This window comes from Sus scrofa, chromosome 10 (assembly GCF_054392235.1).
Source record: "Sus scrofa isolate SSC_HxYL_T2T_F1_AM1 chromosome 10, Sscrofa_HxYL_maternal_Yorkshire_Landrace_v2.0, whole genome shotgun sequence".
Lineage (NCBI taxonomy): Eukaryota > Metazoa > Chordata > Mammalia > Artiodactyla > Suidae > Sus > Sus scrofa.
The window spans coordinates 50,268,559-50,292,241 of record NC_139392.1 but is presented as its reverse complement, the minus strand read 5'-3'; the positions used below and the strand labels follow the sequence as shown (position 1 = coordinate 50,292,241).

Sequence of the window (23,683 nt, the reverse complement as noted above, 5' to 3'; positions counted from 1 at the left end):
GAGATATCTTTACACTGCAAATTATAAGACATTAATGCAGTCAATTGAAAAAGTTAAAAAGAAATTAATGGATATTCTGTGCTCACAGGTTAAGTCCTAGTATAGTTAAAACACCTATGTTAGCCAGAGCAATATACAGAGTCCATGAAATCTCTATCAAAATTCCAATGGTATTTTTCACAGATGATGTGTACAGAACCTAAAAGGACCCAAATAGTTGAGACAATCTTGAGAAAGACAAAGCTGGATGCTTCATGCTCTTTGATTTAAAATTATATTACAAATCTACAACAATCAAAACAATATAGTATTGACATAACAACAGAGATTAGATAAATGGAATAGAAGAAAAAAAACAAAAATAAACCCACATATCAATGATCAATTAATTTATGACAAAGGAGGCAAGACTACAAGGCAGAAAGTATAGTCTCTTCAATAAATATATTGGGAAAAGTGAACAGCCACAAGCACAAACAAAACTGGGCCTCTTTCTTATATATAATACACAAAAATCAACTCAAAATGGTTCACATATTTAAACACAGACAAGAAAACAGAAAATTCCTAGAAGAAAACATTGAGGGTACATTCTTTGACCCAAGAATTTGACAATGATCTTGGAAGTGATTTTTTGGATTCAACAACTAAAGCAAAGACAACAAAACAAAATTAAACAAGTGGGACTACCTCAAACTTAAAAGTTATGCATTGCAAAGGAAACAATCTAAAAAATGAAAAGTCAATCTATGGACTTGGAGAAAATATTTGAGAATCACATATCTGACAAGGAAGGGGTTAATATCCAAAAGATAGGTGAGTTAGTCTAAGTCCTACCTTCACGGGGCACTCTGTTCAGACACACTTGATAATCTAAGGAGTTACTTGCTATTTCATGCCATGGAAATCCAGTAATTTCCACTTAGGACCTTCCAAAAATACCTTAGCTGCCATTTTTGGTGGTCTTGTTCTTGGAAACACTTTGGTGCTCTGGTCTGTTTCATTCATAGTTGTGTGAAGGAACATCATTCTACTTTAGGTACCTCAAGCAAAAATATATTTAGTGTAGAGAATTGCTACTTACAAAAGCATCAGAAGCCATGGGGGAGTGAAAGTCACTAGATTCTTCTGTGTTATTTTTTTCAGTTGTGATCTAAATAACCAAAAGTTTCTCTCATGACACATCATAAAGTGACTGGAAAACTCCACTGATTATTAAGGTGTTCCTAACTACATCTGTAGTTAAAAGAGAATAACTTGCTGCTCCTACAATGTGTGGCTACAGGAACCAACTTAAGGGGAGGAAATAATTCTGTGAAATAAAAGGAAAAAAGAAAAGTATAAAAAATAACCCTCTATATAGACTCATGGATGTCCACCTCAGGGTTATGATAACAAATGACACATAAAATACAAGAAAGACTGTTGTGCTTTGATTCAGATTTTTAGAAATATTTTCCAAATGACTCAATGCAAAAGATACTTTAATTACCCCGAGAATGTTACAGCAATCTAGCAGACATTACCCTCCTCCTCCCACATCTTAAAGACTGTCAAAGGAATACAGATAAGGAATCAGAGTCATAACCTAATGACATACCTCTGTACTTGCAGAAGACATGGGAGAGAAATATTAGTAAGTTTAATTTCAAATTTTAAAAAAGAAAACGCAGACATCTGATTTTGTTATTCACCTAATCAATACCCTTTAGTAGGAGTATTCCCACCACTCCTAGGATAAAGCCTCAAATAATTAAGGGAGCCGCCATCCAGCCTCAGCTCCCAATACTCTCCCCTTGCTTAAGATGTTCTAGTCCTAGGAGACACCTTTCAGTGCTTCAAATTCCTTATCCATGTTCTAGCTTCAGGTCTCTGCACATGTTTGTCTCCTCTATCTGCAATACTTCCTCCATTCATTCCTCTTCTGTCTCCTTCTACTCCCCTTGATCCTTCCAGTTCTCATCACTTCTTCAGGGGAGGCTTCCCTGACATTCCATACAGGGTCAGGTCCTCCTCTTAGAAGTACTTATAGAACCCTGATTTTTCCTTTGTTCTCATCACTTCTTCAGGGGAGGCTTCCCTGACATTCCAGACAGGGTCAGGTCCTCCTCTGACAAGTACTTATAGAACCCTGATGTTTCCTTTATGGCTCTTACCTCAATTTGCAGTTTGCTATTTATAGGCAGGATTAGTAAGGTCTGTTACCACTCCTCCTAGACTGCAAGCTCCCAGAGAGCAGGACTCTTGTCTGTCTTGCTACACCATGGCATTACTAGGAGTTTGGTAAACATTTGTGAAATAAATGACTGTTCCCTGTTAATGAGAATGGACATTAGCTCAGCACTAGCTCCATTTGCCTCTCCATTCCAACCCATGCCATCAGATAAGCAACCTCAATGACTACCGATGACTCAGCCCACAGTTCTAATCTCACTGTCCCTTGATCTCCAACACTTGTAAACCTCTGACCACATGCCACTTCACATGGCATTTACAGCTCTTAAGTGTCCTAGACCACTCCATACACATGAGGTTGCTCCACTCCAGAAGTCCTGAAGTCCACTGGCCCATTCTCTGGCTACAACCTCTCACCCCTATGACCTATGAGTTCTCAGAATACCCACTTCTCATTCTCAAAAAATGTCTCTCCCTTTGACTTCTCCCATTCTTCAATTCATTGCCACCTTACTGCTTAACTCCCTATCATGTCTAGATGCCATGGTCCATCACTTCATGCACTTATGTTAGCAGCCTCACTGTTGTAATCCATTTTAATCTGCCATTTGTCTGAGCTACTATGAGTTACCATGGGCCACTCTACACTCAATACTTCTAGAACTTCTCACAACAGCTAAAGAAGGTAGAGACCACCACTGCCCCCTTTTACAAATAAAGGAAAGGATTCTTTTCTGTCTTCTTAGGGCCAAGCGCATGGCATATGGAGGTTCCTAGGCTAAGGGTCAAATCGGAGCTATGGCTGCTGGCCTATGCCACAGCCACAGCAATGCAGGATCCAGGCCACTGCCTGCAAACTACACCACAGCTCAAGGCAAAGTCAGATCCTTAACCCACTGAGTGAGGCTAGGGATTGAACCTCATGGACACTGGTCAAATCCATCTCTGCTGAGCCATGATGGGGACATCAAGGGAAAGGATTCTTAAAGAGGTGAAATAGCTTGTCCAAGACCACACCAAAAGTGGCAGAGCAGGGTGGGGTTGGGATCTGAACGAGATGTGTCCAACATCAAGGTCTGTGCTCTGAACCAGTTGGTAACTCTGTTGCTCTGAGGAAATAAGGGAGAATAAAACTGGAGGGAAGCAAGCAAGTGTGAAGACTTGGAGACCCAGGCAGCAATCCAGCTGGGAGCTAATGGTGAAGTAAGCCAAATCTCTCAGAATATCACAAATAACTTAAACTAAAGGGCCACCTGCTTCAGGCTTGTGACTTCACAAGATGGACCTGGTGGGCTTTGGTTGAATATGGCACAGCGAGGTATGCCTAGAAGAGACCAAAAAGAAATCAGCAGTTTAATACAGTCTTTCTTACTACAATTTGTACTTTATCTGGAAATACATGTATATACTGGTATTTCCAGGCACGAGGCCATGCACTAAATGCTTCCACGTGCCTGGAAACTATTAGTCTCAGTCACACTTCCAACTGTGCTGTGAGCTATTCTCCCATTTTATAAATGAGGAGAGACAGGTACAGGAAGCTCAGGGAAATTGCTTCATAACCCAATTAGCTAATGGTAAAGAAGGGATCAGAACCCCAATCCACTGCTCTCCTAGTCACCCGTGTGGGGGTAAGGGTCACACCTCACACACTACACCCAGGATGTGGAGACCGCAGGAAGAGGAGTGGGAGGATTAGACCAGGTTGCATCTCTTAAGCCCCACGATTCAAATTTAGCCAGAGCAGCAGGCTGACCAGCATGTCTGAAGCCAGTGCCCAGATCTGCACTGACCACAGACCAGTACCCCCAGGCTGATGGAGTACCTCAGCATTCCCTTCCAGTCACGCTATGCCCAGACAAGGGCTGCACACAAGCGGGTTCCTGCCCACCACGCCCCTCCCAACACTGCAGTTTCACCCCAATTCCTGGGATCCTCTGATTTTTCAAGGGATCCTGTCCACCCTGATCCCCTTCTCAAAAAAAAACCTCACCTGAAGCTGTCAGCTAGAGCTCTGCTATCATCCTTACCTCAGTCCACCACGATTACCTGAGAATTCCCTCTTGCTCTTTCCTCCACCCCACACACGCAAAACACACCACACAAGCAAAGAAACCAAGTGAGTCCCCAACCCACTCGTCCCTTACTGGCACTACGGTGGTCCCCAAACCTCCAACACACTTTCTCACATTTTCAAAGATATCCTGCCCTCTTCCATTCTCAAAAAATAGCCTACCTTGAAGCCTTCCGAGGGAGCTCCCCTGACATCCTTACCTCAGTCCCCCTCGCTCCTGGAGTCCCTCAGCATTCCTTTCCACTCTACCCCGCAACCCATGCACGCAATGCCCAAGCATGAAACCTCCACCACGCCCACAAGCGCCTCAGGCAAGGAACCCAATGCACACAACCTACACGCACTGGGCTCAGGCACCGTGTCCATGCCCCGCGCCCGCTCCTCCACACACTCACACATTCGCGCGTTCCCCTCCTTTCTTGCCATCGTTCCTGCCATTTTCAAACGGATACTGTCCACACTCTTCACCTTCTCAAAACATACCCCGCCTTGAACTGTCCACAGGAGCTCCGCTGACATCCGTCCCTCCATCCCCGTCGCTCCTGGTGTCCCTCAGCACTCCCTTCCACTCTCCCCTCCGCCCCACGCACGCAACGCCCATGCACACAACCTCTACCACCACGAAGGTGACACCCGCAAGGAACCCTCACATGCACACAACTAAGAAGCCCTGGTCTCAGGCAACCGGGCCCCGCCCCTTCGCGGAACTGCCACATACCCCATACCCCCCCAGGTCCTGCTAGCATTCCTCCCAGTTTCGAAGGGACCCTGGACACCCTCTTCCCATCTCAGAAAACTGCCCAACTAGCAGCTGTCAGCAGCAGCCACCCTGACATCCTGAACTCCGTCCCAGGGGTCTACTGTCCCTCAGCATGATGCCCTCTGCTCTCCCTTCCTCCCTACACAGACAACCCTCAGGCATGCCACCCCCCCAGGCACTGACCTCAGGCAAGCGGGTCCCCGCCCCCCTCGCCACCCCAGGCACTCTCTCACTTCCTCATCCTCCTCACCTTCCTGACAGCTTTCCTGATTTTCAAAGGGATCCTCTCCACCCTTTTCCTCTTCTCAAACACACCCTATCTAGAAGCTGTCCTCAGGAGATCTGCTGACATCCTTACCTTGGTACCCTGCCCTCCTAGTGTCCCTCAGCATTCCATTCCGCTCTCCCCTCCGCCCGACGCATGCCAGCCACCCCAAATACATATGTGCCACACACTAACTGGTCCTCGCCCCCCTCACCCATCCCAGCAGTGACCCATCCCACCCCTATTCCTGAGATCTTCCCTACCCTTTTCAAAGGGATCCTCTCCACCCTCTTCCCCTTCTCAAAACATACCCTACCTTGAAGCTATCCTTGGGAGCTCCGCTGACATCCTTCCCTCAGTCCCCCTTGCTCCTGGTTTCCCTCAGCACTACCTCCCACTCTCCCCTCCCCCACACGCACGCAACGCCCACGCACGCAACCTCCACCACCACGCAGGCGACGAAGGCACACAAGCAACCCCCATGCACTGGTCTCAGGCAAGCAGAGCCCCGCCCCCTCGCCGAACTGCCCCATTCCCCCATACCCCCCAGGTCCTGCTAGCTTTCTGCCCAGTTTCCAAGCGATCCTGGGCACCCTCTTCCCCTTCTCAGAAAAAGGTCCAACTTGAAGCTGTCAGGGGCAGCTCCCTTGACATCCTTCCCTCCGTCCCCCTTGCTCCTGGTGTCCCTCAGCACTCCCTTCCACTCTCCCCTCCGCCCCACGCACGCAACGCACACGCACGTAACGCCCACGCAGGCAACCTCCACCACCACGCAGGCGACGCAGGCACGAAAGCAACCCCCACGCCCTGGTCTCAGGGAAGCGTGGCCCCGCCCCCTCGCCTCACCGCCCCATTCCCCCATACCCCTCCCCCCAGGTCCTGCTAGCTTTTCCCCAGTTTCCAAGGGATCCTGAGCACCCTCTTCCCCTTCTCAGAAAACTGCCCAACTTGAAGCTGTCAGGGGCAGCTCCCCTGGCATCCTGACCTCAGTCCCCCAGGTCTAGTGTCCCTCAGCATGATGCCCTCTGCTCTCCCTTCCTCCCTACACAGACAACCCTCAAGCATGCCACCCCCCAGGCACTCACCTCAGGCAAGCGGGTCCCAGCCACCCTTGCTACCCCAGGCACTCCCTCACTTGCGCATCCTCCTCCCCTTCCTGCCAGCTTTCCTCTGTTTTTCAAAGGGATCCTCTCCACCCTCTTCCCCTTCTCAAAACCAACCCTATCTTGAAGCTGTCCCCAGGAGCTCTGCTGACATCCTTCCCTAGGTACCACTCCCTCGTGGTGACCCTCAGCATTCCCTTCCGCTCTTCCTCCCCCCACACGCATTCCAGCTACCCCCAATACACATGAGCCACACGCTAATGGGTCCTCGCCCCCCTCACCCCTCCCAGCACTCACCCATCCCACCCCCATTCCTGAGATCTTTCCTCCCCTTTTCAAAGGGATCCTCTCCACCCTCTTCCCCTTCTCAAAACATACCCTACCTTGAAGCTGTCTGAGGGAGCTCCGCTGACATCCTTCCCACCATCCCCCGCGCTCCCGGTGTCCCTCAGCACTCCCTTCCACTCTCCCTTCCGCCTCACGTACACATCGCCCCCGCACGCAACCTCCACCACCTCGCAGGCGACTCATGCAAGGAGCCCTCACGCACGCACGCAACCGCCACGCCCTGGTCTCTCGCAAGCCCCCTCCCCACACTGTCCCATTCACCCATATCCCACCTTGTCCAGGCACAGGGCATAGGTAGGTGTGTTTCCACCACTCCTTTCCCACCTTGCATTCCCACATTCCTGCATCTTACCCCCCCCCCCCCCACTGACAGCTTTCCTGTTACTTTCAGTTGGATCCTGTCCACCCTCTTCCCTTTTTTGATAATCCTAACTTGAGGTTGCCAGCAGAAGCTCCGCTGACATCCTTCCTCATTCCCTCACACATTTTGTCCCACAGCATTCTCTTCTGCTCTCCCCTATGCACAGAGACATACTGCCCAGAAGTATGTCCCCAACCCCTCGCCCCCACCCACACTCGCGCATTCTGCCCCGCCCCTTCCCACTTGCTCATTCCCCCCCTTCCGGAATTCTTTCTTCTGATTTTCACATGTATCCTTGGCACCCTCTTCCCCTTCTCAAAAAATAGCCTAACTTGAAGCTCTCAGTGGGAGCTCCGCTGAAATCCTTACCTCAGTCCCCCATGCTTGTTTTGTCACTCAGCATTCCTTTCTGCTCTCCCCTCCGCCCCATGCACGCAGCCTCCACCACAGCCCAGGCACCACACGCAATTGACCGTCGGCCATGCAACCCCCAGGCAGTGCCAGCACTCAAGCGCTTCCCTGCCCCCCTCGCCCCTGCCCACACTCCCACATTCCACTATTCCCCCTCCTTTCCTCCCACCTTTCCTCCCATTTTCAAAGGGAATTTGTCCACCCTCTTCCCTTTCTCATAAAATAATCTAACTTGAAACTTGTCACCTGGAGCTCCGCTGATATCCCACCATGCTTGCGGTGTCCCTCAGCATTTTTAAATCCGGTAGGGTTAGTACTTAAAAATTCTCACAAGTAGCTTCCTAGGAGGTGTTCATCCAGTTTCTCCAAGGGCATGATCCTGAATACGGGTCACGGAAGTCATCTGCTAAAAGCTCTGGGAATCAGCTTACACCTTAGTCACTCTGAGTTATGTGATGAATATGAAATTGGCTTCCATTTCGTACTGGGCAAATATAAGTTAAGGATTGTGTATTTTATATACTGTCTATGAATTCTCTGTTTTCTAATGAATATTTAACACTGGGCTGCAATCTAAGAAAGGGTTGATAATCTTGCACTTCTTTTTCATGCTGTATAAACAGGGCAGTTTGACTTAAAAAGCAAATACAACAAAGGCTTAGAAATCACATTGTGTAGAGGACGTTTGTATGTCTGAATTTCTTAAATAATTATTCTATGAATATACTCTATTTTTCTAAATTTTTTTCCATCAAGGAGACATATCTGGTACAATATAGCTAAATGTTTCATCTCTGCTTGTGCCTTGTTACAAAATGCCATGATTTGTGATTTGGTGTTAAGATGGTATTGAGATACACATTGACTGTTATATATGGTATGATACTTCAAAAAAATCTTCAAATCCTTAGAGTGTCCTCAGCAAGCTTTTTGATCTTGAATACAATTGAGGAAATCATTATAGATGAGTTAGAAATATTTAAATCCAGAAATTACATTTAATTCCCCATTTTTTTGTTTTTAATCTTAAAACATTATATCACATTAAGTAACTAAAGCAAAAATGATAAAGGATATTGTATAAATGGCCATGGGAAACCAAGACTATATTTTATATGGGAGTTCAGGAAGTTTATACAGTGAATCCTCCGTATAATTCCCCTGATAGTCTCATTTAACACAAATCCATAGATTTCTATCCAGAGTTGTAGCAACCACTGGAAGGGTCCATATGTAATTCAGGACTTAGCTCATCCTGCAACACCCATTTCTTTTTCTCATATCTCATCACAAACAAGATTTATAGGGCATAGTGTGCACATGTAATAAACATATAATATACATGTAATGAACACTATGCCCAGTGAACAGAGCTTGATTGTGCAATCAAACAAATGTAATGTAGTAAATAAAGGGTTTCCATATTGTAACCTTATACTGAATCAATACATCAGTGTTTCAGTGATGATTAACTAGTGGTGTATACTAGAAGACAATACATAATTTCATTCTTTCTTATTTTATAGAGATCTGTGAGTTCTCATACTTAATTCCAGGGGAAATAACAAAGATACCAAAGAACCATGTGCCCTCTGTGCTTACTAAAACATTTGCTCTGGCTGTCTATTCTTAAACTAGGGTCATTAATCAATAATTTTGTAATGAATTAAAGAGAACAAGATACAATGCCAAATAGGAACTAAGGATTTTGTCACAATATTAGTATAACTGATATAGAATATTTTCCTTGGAATGTCTCACATTTCATGTCCCTAAACTGGGGAATTTAGAAGAAAACCCTTTGGGTAAAATTTGATGAGATAATTAGTAGGGAACTGGTCATTGGTCAAAAGTTTCATTTCCTAGTTTTGTCCATTTTCACTAGTATCTGCCCAATGGGTGAAGACCTCTCAGTGGAACCTGAGACTATGAAAGGGTTTTATTGATGTTATGCTCCTCTTCCATAGTGGAGGAGGAATCAACATTGCTGACCAGTGTGTTGTTCTCCCATAGAATCATTTCAACATAATGATACCTTTTGGTGACTATGGTGATCTTTAAGAACTTGCCTAACCTCACTTGGCTGGTTAGTAGTAGAAGGAGACTCTAGAATGATGGTTCTTTGTTTCTTCACTTCAAAGGATCCTGTTTTCCCCTGCAGACGCCTATCCAAGGGACTTTCTAGATGACTATGCCTTGGCATTATGGAAGCTTTCAAAACCAGGCAATTGTGTTCCAATCTCAAGGTGTGTACATGCATCTTAGCACACACTCTCCTCTCATTATCTGAGATGCGCTTCCTTTCTGCTCTGTATTCTCCCTCATTCTCTTCTATACTGTCTTATCACTGGAATCCTGGTCAAGATTCACTAAACTGAAATACACTAATGGTGAATAAGCACTGTTAATGCACTATCTAGACTTCTCTCAATTTCTGTAAACACAAACACAACCTCCGGTAATGATCTTGGAGCAACATCTCCCATCCTCCAAGATATTTCCTTCACTGCTTTTATAACATAAAGTGTAACAATCTCCTTACTCTTTGGACCAATACCAAATGTTTTATTCTATATTTCTCTTGAGTAAATATGGCATTCTCTTTATCCTCCTTCTCTTTATAATAGAGAGCTAGATAAGAAACATTTTGTTAAAAATTTGCCAAATTGACTTACCCTTGTAGAAAATATTGGGTAACCCACCACATAGTTTTCCACTTAAAAAACTTCCAAAAATTATAACACTGGGGTACAGTATAATGAGGAGAGGGACAGAATTTTTTTAAACATGATTCATAGACACTAAAGATTTCATTGAAACAACAATGTGTCAATTACTTAAAAATACCAACCAGTATTTTGTGGGTTACACAATTCATTTTTTATTTCATTGCTTAATTTTACATATGAATCTACCACAATTGGCCAAATGTCCTATCTCCACTTGTACCTTGATAGCTCACTACATTTTCTTGCTAGATAGTATTCCATTATATGGGTGGCTACAATAAGCCAAATTTCATTTTGGATAAATCAGATTCATTATGTAAATATCTAGAAGTGTGATTGGAGGGAAGTCATGAGGACCTTCAGCTTTGCTGATAGAGAGGGGCTGATTTGATTCAGAGTGGAATTTGAAGAATCCCTATTCACAGGGTTGTTTTCAAAACAAAATGATCTCAGCGGCTTTTCTGGGAAAGGCCAAAGTTGTAGAATCTGTGAGGCTCTATACTGGTCCAATACTGGTTGGTAGAACCATCAGACTAGCACATCAGCTGCAGATTTAATAGAGAGATCAAGGTCAATAATCAGCCATTTAAGAAATGCAAATTAAAACCACAGCAGGGTGTCATTACACATCAGCTAGAATGACTTTAATCAAAATAACTGCCAATACCAAATATTATTATGAAGAAGCTGGAACTCTTATTTTTCTATGGGGATGAAAAAAAGCTTTGGAAAACTTTTTGGTAGTTTTATAAAAGGTAGTTTTATGGTCTCTCCTCTCACCCCAGAAATTCTATTCCAAGATATCAATCCACAAAAAATAAAAACATATTTATAAAAATGACACTCTTACACAAAATTCATGGCAACATTATTCATGTAAGGCCAAAAAGAGAACAATCCAAATGTCTATCAATTGGTAAATGGATTAAAAAAAATATCCATACAAATACTACTCAGTAATACAAAGGATATTTTTTTTCATTTTAGTGCCCATACACCACGTGGCGTATGGAAGTTTCCAGGTTGAATTGGAGCTACAGCTGCCAGCCTATACCACAGCCACAGCAATGCATGGTCATTAAACCACTTAGTGGGGCCAGGGATACTATTTGAGTTCATTAACCACTGAAACATGAAGGGAACTCTAAGGATGATATTTCTAATACATGCTACACCATGAAAGAAACAAAAAGAAAATTGTTGAGCAAAAGAAGCTATACATAAAAGTCTATACATTACATGAGTGCATTTATATGAAAATTCCTAACATGGCAAATATATGATACAGAATGTAGATCACCAGTGGCTTAGAGGTATAGGAGGAATTGAAAATCAACCAGAAATGTGCACAAAGGAAATTTTTGTGGTGATATAAATATTTACAACTGGATCGTGGTTACCTTTGCACAGCTCTGTTTATTTACAAATATTGACTTTGTAAAGTTACAACTTTGGAGCTGTATACAGATAATGGTATGGTTGCATAATTCAATAGACTTACTAAAAGAATAAATTACTGAAATTATTTCACTTGCAATTCATTTACTTCCAATAGGTAAATTTCATGGTATATATGTAAATAAAGCTATTAAGAACATCATCAATTAACAATTTTTTTAATGTTATGGCTAGCTCCCAATTTATCTGCCATTATAAAATGTGTAGCATCAATTTGTATTTACATAATATAAATACCTACATTTAGTTGAATTTTGTATAATGAAAATATGAACTAAACACAATTTGATGTTATATAGTTGCATGTAGTTGTTGGGAGTATAGGTCTTTGCGTTAAATTTGTTTTGAATCCTAGCTCTTTCACTTATTAGCTGGTAGATTTTGGCCATTGCTCTTTTCAAACTTGCCACTATCTTATCTGAGAATTGGCTTAAAATCCAAATGCTATTTGTTTTGGGTTAAAAATGGGATTAATATAATTTTAGAAATAAATGATGCCTATAAATTGGTTAACATACTGCTAGAAATAGTGTACTATATAAAAATTATAGCAGACACAAATCATTTTTTCCATTCTTTTATATTTTCACTTAAATTAATTCACAAGTCATAAATGGATTCTTCATCTCAAAACTGTGGTCATAACAGATGATACACATATCTTCCTCTTTTCAGAATGATGAAATTTGACCTTTGTCTAGGAATTGCTTCAACTTTGGTTTTTCATGAATTATAATCTTATTCTTGTTTTATGCTAATGGTCTTCATGGTTTGTCTCTATTGTCACAAGGAGGTCACAACGAACAGTGTCAGTGCCTATTGAATATCAGAAGCTACTAGGCTGTAGGGAAATTTTCTAAGTCTGATGTGTTGGTTTCTGACTTTTTTCCTTCAATCTATGGCTAAGGTGCTCAAGTCACAATTCATAAATACCACCCAGTCTTCTGGCACCATACAACTTGTCCTTGAAATTTGTTTGCTGTTACATTATGTTTTTCTAATTATATGTGGCCTTGAAGAGATGTTCAGGCTCTGAGTATATAGAATGAATCCTAGTAGGCTATGAATATATATAGTAGAGCACACATGACACCATATAATCCACACATCCCACCTTGTTCTCTTCCTCACTCTCTTTTGGTCTTCTGTCTCACCCCATTCATATTGGCATCCTTCTTTTTCATCCTTGATGCCACTTGTGCCTCTAACATAGAATTGTTTGGCCTGAGACAATAACTGTTTTGATTACCAGCATAAGGAGATGTTCTCTCTCATTTCCTTTAATAAATTACAAGACTACCCTTTTCTCTTTTGCACAGCAAAGGAAACCCAAAAGAAAACAAAAAGACAACTTACAGAATGGGAGAAAATAGTTTCAAATGATGCAACTGACAAGGGCTTAATCTCTAGAATATATAAACAACTTATACAACCCAACAGCAAAAAAGCCAATCAATCAATGGAAAAATGGGCAAAAGACCTGAATAGACATTTCTCCAAAGAAGATATACAGATGGCCAGCAAACACATGAAAAAATGCTCAACATCGCTGATTATAAGAAAAATGCAAATCAAAACTACCATGAGATACAACCTCACACCAGTCAGAATGGCCATCATTAATAAATCCACAAATAACAAGTGCTGGAGGGGCTGTGGAGAAAAGGGAACCCTCCTGCACTGCTGGTGGGAATGGAAACTGGTACAGCCACTATGGAGAACAGTTTGGAGATACCTTAGAAATCTATCCATAGAACTTCCATATGACCCTGCAATCCCACTCTTGGGCATCTATCCGGACAAAGCTCTACTTAAAAGAGACACATGCACCCGCATGTTCATTGCAGCACTCTTCACAATAGACAGGACATGGAAACCACCCAAATGTCCATCGACAGAGGATTGGATTCGGAAGAAGTGGTATATATACACAAAGGAATACTACTCAGCCATAAAAAAGGATGACATAATGCCATTTGCAGCAACCTAGATGGAGCTAGAGAATCTCATCCTGAGTGAAATGAGCCAGAAAGACAAAGACAAATACCATATGATATCACTTAGAACTGGAATCTAATATCCAGCACAAATGAACATCTCCTCAGAAAAGAAAATCATGGACTTGGAGAAGAGACTTGTGGCTGCCTGATGGGAGGGGGAGGGAGTGGGAGGGATCGGGAGCTTGGGCTTATCAGACACAACCTAGAATAGATTTACAAGGAGATTCTGCTGAATAGCATTGAGAACTATGTCTAGATACTCATGTTGCAACAGAAGAAAGGGTGGGGGAAAAAACTGTAACTGCAATGTATACATCTAAGGATAACCTGACCCCCTTGCTGTACAGTGGGAAAATAAAAAAAAAAAAAAATACACTTGCACCCGTATGTTCATTGCAGCACTATTAACAATAGCCCAGACATGGAAACAACCCAAATGTCCACCAACAGATGACTGGATTAGGGAGATGTGGTATATATACACAATGGAATACTACACATCCATTAAAAAAACCAATATAATGCCATTTTGGATTGCAACATGGATGGAACTAGAGACTCATACTGAATGAAGTAAGTAAAAGAAAGACAAATACCATATGATAGCACTTATATCTGGAATCTAATATAGGGCACAAATGACCCTTTCCACAGAAAAGAAAATCATGGACTTGGAGAATAGACTTGTAGTTGCCAAGGGGGAGGGGGAGGGAGTTGGGTGGATTGGGAGCTTGCGGTTAATCAATGCAAACTATTGCCTTTGGAATGGATTAGCAATGAGATCCTGCTGTATAGCACTGGGAACCTATGTCTAGTCACATATGATGGAGCATGATGATGTGAGAAAAAAGAATGTATACATGTATGTGTAACTGGGTCACCATCCTGTACACTGGAAAAAAATTGTATTGGGGTAACAACAATTAAAAAATAAAAATAAATAAATTAATTTTAAAAATAAAAATAAAAAAATCAAAAAAAAAAAGATTACCCTTTTCTGTTTACAATGATAATAGTGGTGTCCACACATTTTTAAACATACTAAATTCACAGCACAAGTACTATAGGCATTTGAAAAAATTTTTAATGGGACATATTTTAAAAGGTGACTGATAAATGGAAGTAATTGACCAAACTCAAGTATTCTGATCCAGAAGAGAGAGGAGGTGTTACACAGACAGATCTGGGGAATACTTAATAGTTTTATAAAGAAACTTCTAAAGATTAAGAAAGTTATTCAAAAATACCCTTCCAAATGAGGTTGTATTCATAACATTATTAGTTTGCACAGCATAAGAGAAAAGAAAAGAAAAAAACCAGAAACACTTTATAATGTAACACTGAGTATTATTTTAATGTTTACTGTTTGGGATTTTAAATAAAGTCAAATATTTTCTGGAATATTACTTGTATACCAGGTAAATGGCTGGTCTAGAGAGCCAAAAAATTTTATTTTATTATTATTATTTTTTGTCTTTTCTAGGGCCACTCCCATGGCATATGGAGGTTCCCAGGCTAGGGGGCTAGTTGGAGCTTTTGCTGCTGGCCTACGCCAGAGCCACAGCAACGTAGGATCTGAGCCGCATCTGCGACCTACGCTACAGCTCATGGCAATGCCAGATTCTTAACCTGCTGAGGGAGGCCAAGGATCGAACCCACAACCTCATGGTTCCTAGTCGGATTCATTAACCACTGTGCCACGACAGGCACTCTGAGATCCAAACAGTTTTAATACATTAATTTCAAAGAAGGATTATCGTTCTTCATTGGAAATGCCCAGTTTTGTTACATGCAGTATATAAACAGTAATGCATTAATTTATTATCAAATCAGTTAACCCAGTTCTTTTTGGGGAAGACAAGGAAAAATGGTTACAGATATTAAAGTATTGTCTAGGACTGTATTAGATGGCAAGGGAAGGGCAATTCCTTGGGTGAGATTTCCTACAATTATACTTCCAAAATTATGTTATCTCCTCTATTTGCCTGAAATCTAATATATTGTTGATTATATATTGCAAAAAAAATAAGTTTTAAAAAGCAGCCATTTTAAATCATTAACATTCATCCTCTAATTTTCTTTTAAATTCCTGTATTGTATTATTTGTCAATTTACATAATGCTTTGCCATTTTAGCACACCTCTTCTACTTGCTTCTGTCAAGCTTTCTTTCTTTTCCTTTTTTTCTTTTTTCTTTTTTGTCTCTTTGGCAGCTCTTGCAGCATATGGAGGTTCCCAGGCTAAGGGTCAAATTGGAGCTGTAGCCACCAGCCTACACCAGAGCCACAGCAATACATGATCCGAGCCTAATCTGCGACCTACACCACAGCTCATGGCAATGCCAGATCCTTAACCCACTGAGCAAGGCCAGGGATTGAATCCGCAGCCTCACGGTTCCTAGTCAGATTCTTTAACCACTGTGCCACGATGGGAACTCCCAAGCTTTCTTTTATGTCGTCATTGACTACTGTATCCTTCTTGATTTCCATGTCATGATTCTCTCAGATTAGCTCATTAGCAAATAAATAGCAGTCATTAATTGAGTAGTAAAATATGTAATGAGCTATTTTTAAGAACAAATAAAATACACCTTAGTTTCATTTTCTGTGCATTCCACCATCAAGTACACATCACTTTTTCAGTGGCACCATAGAATCAGAAAGTGAGAATGAATGTAGTTTCAAATAAGGCTAACACACTTGATTTGAAGTATTTAAGTATGTTATTCCTTACGTAAAACTGAATCATTTTGCTCTATACCAGAAATTAACACAACAGTATAAATCAAGTATAATTCAATTAAAACAACTTCTTAAAAGAGAATGTCATTCCTGATCATACTCTAGGCTTTAACAATCTTCTTATGAATACTAATGAGCAACCAGGAGATTAAAGGATATGTGACTTATCTTTAATTTTCACCAGTGTTTCGTGGCTGACAAGAAATAGCAGTAGCCTTGCAAACCTGTATAAGAAATAGTTTCTATATACCTAGACTTTTCCTTTATGATAAAATTATAAGGCAGGATTTTTAAAAAAAAATAAATTTATTTTTGAACATTACATTTTAAGTCAGTTGAATGAAGGGAAACCCAGAAGATAAAGATTTTCTTGTGAGGCTTTATTTTCCCCTTGAGATGCTACAAAAGTTCTGTCATATCAAACCAGGCATCTAGTCTGATCCAAAGAATGGGGTTGGGAAGAGAAGGCAATGCTGGATACTGATGAACCAATTCTATTTTTTTTCCTAGATGAAGTTATTTGCTGTTTCTCTAGTGAGTCCCACTCTGCTAGCAGGCCCCTTCCTCTTTCATAGATAAGCATCAAGTGTTGCATGGCCTGATATCATGAGTCTTCCTGTAGAATGAGACATACTGGATTAAGCAAAGGAACTCAGACTTCTAGTACCAATCCTGAAGCCTACCTTTGAAGTCTTCAGTTCTTCTAAGAATTATTCTAGTGTTTATTGAGTGCAGTTTCAGTTATCACCTACCTCTGAAGATGTCTAGATTCTTTTATGCTGCCTATTTTTTTAAATCTTAATTTATGGTAAGATTACTTAACCTGAGTCTAGTCCACTAAAAGGCCTTTAACCATATAGTACAGTATTGTTAATTATAGCCACAGTGTTACACAGTGGATCCCTAGATCTTACTCATCTTACATAACTGGTACTTGTTGAATGACAACTCCGCATATGATCCAGCAACCTCACTTCTGGGTATTTATAAAACAGAATTGCTAGCAGGACCTTAAAGGCATATTAATACCCTCCCCATCCTTTGTATTTGCAAAAGGATATCTGGTCAATATTGAGCATCTTGATGCAAAACTTTATGTACTTCCACTTAGGGCCAACCATTAGCATAGAAAGGATACAAAGAGTAGGAAAAGTGATGGCTATCTTTTCAATCTTCAGACCTAGTGATAGAAGTAAGCAATTATTTGAGGTCGAGTGCTTTCTCCATAAGGGTTTTTGTTTTCAGTTCAAACAGTGTTTATTAGCTTTTCTTTTAATATGAACATGAGAAAGAAAAAACACATAAGCTGTAGCATTCTTTTACAAATAAAACTTCAATCAATACTCGAATCTTCAAGCTCCATAAACAATATTTTTGAGATGGTAGATTGTAATATTTTATATGCCATTTTTATCATTTAGGTCTCTGTCCTTTAAAAATGATGGAAGCTGCAGCACTCAATATAAAGTGAAGCCTTTCTATAAAGAGAGAAAGTATTCCAGGCCCAGAAATGCTTTGTTTATAGGCAAAATTCTTGAAGGTAAGAGGAGAAAGATTTTGCATAGTTGAAAACACAAGTTTTTAAAAAATATTTCAAGTTTAGGTGACATTATTACCAATCTCCTAAAAAACTGATTACTAGACCTCCCTGTTTTTTAAAGTCTGAGATAAGTAAGGGTTCCTAAGATTTGTATGTTTCCTCTCAAATGGCAGAACTTGAAATGAGATACCTACAGCCATGTTAAATACATAGGATAGAAAATCTGTTTCATATCACCTATTTTTATATCACTATTACTATTAGGGTCCAGTTCCTTTTAGATTTTTACAAGTGAATTAACACTGCTCTTTATAATCCCTTTACCAAATCTAGAAAAATGAACCTTAGATGATCAAAGAAGGTAGAGAACCCAGCCCGGTGAAGAACTATTTTTAAAAAAGGAGGGAAGGTCTGTCAAGATATAAAATATTCCCTGAAGTCTTAGTGCAACCTTAAGCCTTGATACTCGTAAAAGTATAAGTGCCACACACTTACAAAACACCACCTGAAAGTTTAATTGAATTTTTCCCAAACTCACCTAGTTATGTAAATTTCAAATAGTAGGCTCTCAATTTTATTTTTTTTGTGACAGCTATTGTTTGCCATTTTCAAGAGGGGCTGAAACAAAAATTTAAAACCAAAAGCTCAATGCTCAAAAGCCACAAAACCAAGCTCAAAAGCAATGCAACCAACTTGTTAAGTGATATCCTGTCAGTCAGTAGCAGTAATACTTTGGCAGCAGTGTTCTGGAGTGTCCAAGTACAGTATATTAAAGCTGAAAATTGCCCTAAGACTTCTGGGACTCACTCTCTTTCATTACCCGCTTGTTAACTACTGGACCTCCAAGTTGGTTGGAATTATGAAAGTACCCTTTAATACAAGTATTTAACAAGGGGGAAATCATCAGGAAATGAGAAGCACTATTATAAGTTCACGAGAAATGCAGCATAGACCCAATGGAAGTAGACAATAACATAGTTTCTCTGCTTCTGATTCCCAATATGCTAATATGCTAAGTAGGGCTTGCAAAGAATTAAAATGTGTTATTCAGCAGCTTTTTTGGTTTAAACTGATTGCCAATAATGAATAGCAGCTTCAATAATATAATAGGGGGGAAGAATCTTCCAAAACCTAACAGTCCTTTGCTAAGTGGCTAGTTGCTAAGGACTGCTAGAGCAGTCCTTTGCTAAGTGGCTTTATGAGTTGTTAGGAGTCCCATGTTTTAATGGTAATGTCACATTAATTATAAAGGAATATGCAGCAATATAGAGAAGGGCAAGAAAAATTGGAAAAATGCAGAAGTTATATATTCAGTGTCTTTAAAATCTAAAGAAAACCTATTAATTAAAAAGTCACATAGTTCACTGCTATCAGCCTACACAGTAAGTAAATATCTCTGTGTTAATTGGGAGCTTTTAGCTTTGGAGTGATTTTTGTAACTTCCTTTATATTAAAAAGAGAGAAGAGTCTGTTGCATTGACAAGGTCCCATTCTTTCTTATGAGCATAATCCTCACTGTCCTTGAATCTTTTGAATTCAATGTCTTTCTTTCAGGTGAAAATACTAACTTTGCTAGTTTATGAGCAGGAGAGGTGATATATCTCCAGTCTTTGTTTTAAGGGGATGATGATGTTACAACCCCTCACTTCTCTCTTAAGAGAGGATGACATTGGAGCACTGAATACCAAGGAAATTATTAACTCTGAAAGACTTCCTCAGGGCAGCTCTGCACAAGTCTTTGTATTTGGCTTCACACAATCTGGAAATGGCCTCAAGGTGCTGTGCTCTTTTTTTCCTAAGAGGAGCAAAAAGAAAGTTCATGTTGTCATCTGCTAAGGAGCAAAGGTCAAAGTAGTATTTGCCATAAGCACTGGCAGGAATATTCATATTAAAATGAAGTAGCTCCAGAAATTGCCTTTCCATCTCATTCATGTCCTCAACTGTAATGTCCTTGAGGACTTGGCAGTAGTCCACATTCCTTACAGCCTGATTGTCCCAAACCTTGGAGGCAAGAAGAATAGTTCCCAAGACAATTCTTTTCCAGTTACTGAGACAAATGTCCATCTCAGCATTAAGTTAAAGGCCTTTCTAAGTAAACCAGAGTTACTATTGCACATCCAGCTGTTAGCTGTGTGGCACTAAAAAGACTACGAACTAATATAAATGAATTTCAGGATCATGCTTAAAGTATTCCTCTGGTACCCTTGCTCATGTGAGTGAATATGGTTGCTCATCAAAAATATCCAAGAATCAAATTGTAGTTCTATTTTTAGTTTCCTGAGGAATCTCCATACTGTTTTCCACAGTGGTTGCACCAATTTACAATCCCACCAACAGTGTAATAGGGTTCCTTTTTCTCCACACCTTCTCCAGCACTGATTGTTTATAGACTTTCAGATGATGGCTATCCTGGATATTGTAAAGTGGTACGTCATTGTGGTTTAACTTGCATTTCTCTAATAATGAGTGATGTTGAACATCTTTTCATGTGCTTTTTGGCCACCTGCATGTCTTCTTTGGAGAATTGTCTATTTAGATCTTCTGCCCATTTTTTGATGGGGTTGTTTGTTTTTTTGGTATGGAGCTGCAGAAGGTGTTTATAAATTTTGGAGATTAATCCCTTGTCAGTTGATTCACTTGCAAAGATTTTCTCCCATTCTGTGGGTCGTCTTATTGTTTTGCTTAGGGTTTCCTTTGCTGTGCAGAAACTTTTCAGTTTGATTAGGTCCCATTTGTTTATTTTTGCTTTTACTGTCATGACTCTAAGAGGTGGATCTGAGAAGATGTTTCTGCCGTTTATGTCAGAGAGCACTTGGCCTATGTTTTCCTCTAAGAGTTTTATAGTGTCTGGTCTTATATCTAGATTCCTCAGAAAACTAAAAATAGAACTATAATTTGATCCAGCAATCCCACTCCTGGGCATCTATCCAGAGAAAACCACGACTCACAAAGACACATGTACTCCACTGTTCATTGCAGCACTATTTGCAATAGCCAAGACTTGGAAACAACCTGAATCTCCATCGACAGAGGAGGGTATCAAGAAGATGTGCATTCATCAAAACAGTGTGGTATTGCTACCAAAACAGACAGACCAATGGAACAGAATAGAGAATCCGGAAATAAACCCTGACACCTATGGTCAATTAATCTTTGACAAGGGAGGCAAGAACATAAAATGGGAAAAGGAAAGCCTATTCAGCAAGCATTGCTGGGAAACCTGGACAGCTGCATGCAAAGCAGTGAAACTAGAACACACCCTCACACCATGCACACAAATAAACTCCAAATGGCTGAAAGACTTAAATATACGACAGGACACCATCAAACTCCTAGAAGAAAACATTGGCAAAACACTCTCTGATATCAACATCATGAATATTTTCTCAGGTCAGTCTCCCAAAGCAACAGAAACTAGAGCAAAAATAAACCCATAGGACCTCATCAAACTGAAAAGCTTTTGCACAGCAAAGAAAACCCAAAAGAAAACAAAAAGACAACTTTCAGAATGGGAGAAAATAGTTTCAAATGATGCAACTGACAAGGGCTTAATCTCTAGAATATATAAACAACTTATACAACCCAACAGCAAAAAAACCAATCAATCAATGGAAAAATGGGCAAAAGACCTGAATAGACATTTCTCCAAAGAAGATATGCAGATGGCCAACAAACACATGAAAAAATGCTCAACATCGCTGATTATAAGAGAAATGCAAATCAAAACTACCATGAGATATCACCTCACACCAGTCAGAATGGCCATCATTAATAAGTCCACAAATAACAAGTGCTAGAGGGGCTGTGGAGAAAAGGGAACCCTCCTGCACTGCTGATGTGAATGTAAACTGGTACAGTCACTATGGAGAACAGTTTGGAGATACCTTAGAAATCTATACATAGAACTTCCATGTGACCCCACAATCCCACTCTTGGGCATCTATCCGGACAAAGCTCTACTTAAAAGAGACACATGCACCCGCATGTTCATTGCAGCACTCTTCACAATAGCCAGGACATGGAAACCACCCAAATGTCCATCGACAGAGGATTGGATTCGGAAGAGGTGGTATATATACACAATGGAATACTACTCAGCCATAAAAAAGGATGACATAATGCCATTTGCAGCAACATGGATGGAACTAGAGAATCATACTGAGTGAAATGAGCCAGAAAGACAAAGACAAATACCATATGATATCACTTATAACTGGAATCTAATATCCAGCACAAATGAACATCTCCTCAGAAAAGAAAATCATGGACTTGGAGAAGAGACTTGTGGCTGCCTGATGGGAGGGGGAGGGAGTGGGAGGGATTGGGAGCTTGGGCTTATCAGACACAACTTAGAATAGATTTATAAGGAGATCCTGCTGAGTAGCATTGAGAACTATGTCTAGATACTCATGTTGCAACAGAAGAAAGGGTGGGGGAAAAATGTAATTGTAATGTATACATGTAAGGATAACCTGACCCCCTTGCTGTACAGTGGGAAAATAAAAAAAAATATTAAAAAAAAATGAAGATGTGGTACCTACACACAATGGAATATTACTCAGCCATTAAAATGAACAAAATACCAGCATTTTTAGCAACATGGACGGACCTAGAAATTATCATACTAAGTGAAGTCAGCCATATAATGAGACACCAACATCAAATGCTTTCACTGACGTGTGTAATTTAAAAAAAGGACAGACTGAACTTTGCAGAACAGATGCTGACTCACAGACACTGAAAAACTTATGGTCTCCGGAGGAGACAGTTTGGGGGGTGGGCGGATGTGCCTGGGTTATGGGATGGAAATCCTGTGAAATTGGATTGATATGATCATTATACAACTACAGATGTGATAAATTAATTTGAGTAATAAAAAAATTAAAAAAAAGAAAAAAAAAACCAAGAATCTATTTACATCTCTGTTTGTTTGTTTGGGTTTTTTTTTTTTTTGTGGTAATACATTGCTAAAGGCCCACATTTTATTGTGGTTCTAAGACTAGGCAGGCTGACTGTGCTGCCATCTAGAAATATCATTGAGCCTGAGTTAGACATTCTAGTAAGCTAACCTTGAGATAACATGGTTTAAATGGTTGCTCTTCCTCTTTTCTGGCACATCCATTTGAAATTTTCTCAGAAAATTTGTGCTTGCCCTTGGGTTGTCAGAAGGGTTTGATTCCAAAGCTAAGTCTTAGGGCATCTCCTGGTTGCTGATGTGCTGCAGGTGGTGGTGCTCACTGGCTCCAAAATCCAACTTGGCTGGTTCCATGCCAGCCAGCATGGATGCTACTGCCACTGCGACCCCAGCCACCAGGGGTCTTCCAACAGATAGACCCAGACTTAGTCTGGCTCCACTAGCTTGACACCAGCCCAGCTTGGGGCTGGTGTTGGGGACATGCAACAGATGAAAATGTTCCCCATGTGATGCCTCTGCCCCTTGCAGTCGCCTCTGCCCTCGCACCCAGACTCTGCAATAATCAGCTGCCTCCTCCCTCAACAAGGTGCATTGGGCACTGGCAGCCCCAGGCTATGCAGGCACTGCACTGGGCAGGCAGATGCAGCCTTGACTGCTGCTTGCCCATCCAATTCCACCACCTGCTCAGGGAAGGGCTCAGGCCCCTCTGCACCTCTGCCACCACTCAGCTGCCACCTCACATGAGCCAACTCCATCTGTCTCCATAACTGTTAGACATCATTCTGCTTACTAGTCTATTCAATG

The 23,683-nt window shown here is 40.9% G+C and overlaps 1 pseudogene; it reads right to left on the bottom strand.

The window, feature by feature from the left end:
* Nucleotides 1-19,617: 19,617 nt before the first annotated feature.
* LOC110258537 (cyclin-Y-like protein 1) lies at nucleotides 19,618-23,385 on the bottom strand (annotated as a pseudogene).
* Nucleotides 23,386-23,683: the final 298 nt, after the last annotated feature.